We start from the raw sequence: 1,574 nt of genomic DNA on the forward strand, positions 1-1,574 counted from the left end.
TCGATTTCTCTCATGGACTCGGCGAGTTTCCTCCATGACAATGCTCAAACGACCTTCTGAGGTCAGATCTGTTTTTCTAACTTATAGACCTGACCTTCTAACACCCAAAAGTCACGTAAAGGTCTGAACTTGGTGTCCATGCATGGTGTATCTTGCATTATATACCATAGAAACCCCATTAATGCTTCCTAGCTTCAAAACCCTATGATTACTCGACTAAAGCTTCATACTTTTTGGCTCTCTGGACCTAGAAAGGTCCAGATCTATAACACAACTAGGAAGAGGGATTTGATGCATTCAAGTCCCCAAAAATGAAGTGATTCAAGCCCTAAACCCAAAAATGAAATCTACACAATAGGGAAGAAGAGGGGTTCGATTTGGTATCTCAGAATGAAGCTCCTTGCTTGACTAACTCAGAACAACAACCTCCTCTGGTCCTTCTTGCTGGAACTCTTCTCCTCCTTTGCAAAATCACACCAAAAAGCTCAAGATAGCTCTTCCTCTCACTCTACACACTCAAACTCGCTAGGGTTCTCTCTTCTGGAAAGGTAGCCGCAATTGAAGGCCATAAATGCCTTTAATAGGGCTCAGGCCCAAAGATTTAGGGTTTCTGCCAACAGCGCGAACTCGTCGAGTCAACTCGCCGACTCGTCAAGTCCCTTCATTAATCCGAGTCATCAGGCGCGATCCTACTCGACGAGTTTAGGCGTCAACTCGTCGAGTCCCTCAAAAATAAATACTTAAATTAGGATACCTGGAAATCCGGATGTTACATGTGGGCTAGGCCCAATGATATGTATGGTATGTGGTATTTCGGGGAACTCATTAAGCTTTGTGTGCTTACAGTTTTATGGTTATGGTTTTAGGTACTTCCGGTTCGAAGGGGAAGGGTCCGACTTAATCACAACGCATCCACCCATGTTTCCGCAATTATATGATTTTGGGATTGTACTATGATAACTGTTTTTATTCTGAAATAATTTTGAATGATTGGAAAAAGGATAATTGGTGGTTCTGGTTGAATTAAAAATGAATTTTTACCTTATAATTTATGGGATGCTTCAAGTTGGTATAAGGGCCTTGGTTTGAGGGATTCGGGCACACTCCTGGGTGTGACTGAACTTAAACTAAGGAATTGGTAATCTTTTAAAATAAAACAAATTTCTAAAAATACTTTTGTAAAGAAAAAGGTGGCGTGATTCGTGCAATTAGCCGAGCTTAAGTAAGTGATTCTCAAAATACCCATACATGTTGATATGTTATATGATATGAATGTTTGCATGGTAGGATAAGGCTTGGGATACTTTCAGGAATTGCATGATAGATTAACCTGATATGTGATGCCTTGTAGCCTAGGAAGCATGATATGTTTTTCAAGGGTGAGTATTCACGACCCCATTTTAAAATTTTTTAATGCTTCCGTGGGAGAATAATTGCTTATAACTGTTATTTACTTTCATATAGATGTAAAATGGTTATTATTTGCTTATATTGATGTCAACCATTATTATATATGTTTTATAAAATTGTGTTTATTTAAACCGATATGTACAACTCTTGAAGCTCTGTTTACA

This window comes from Lactuca virosa, chromosome 4 (assembly GCF_052849685.1).
Source record: "Lactuca virosa cultivar CGN04683 chromosome 4, Lactuca_virosa_CGN04683_v6, whole genome shotgun sequence".
NCBI lineage: Eukaryota > Viridiplantae > Streptophyta > Magnoliopsida > Asterales > Asteraceae > Lactuca > Lactuca virosa.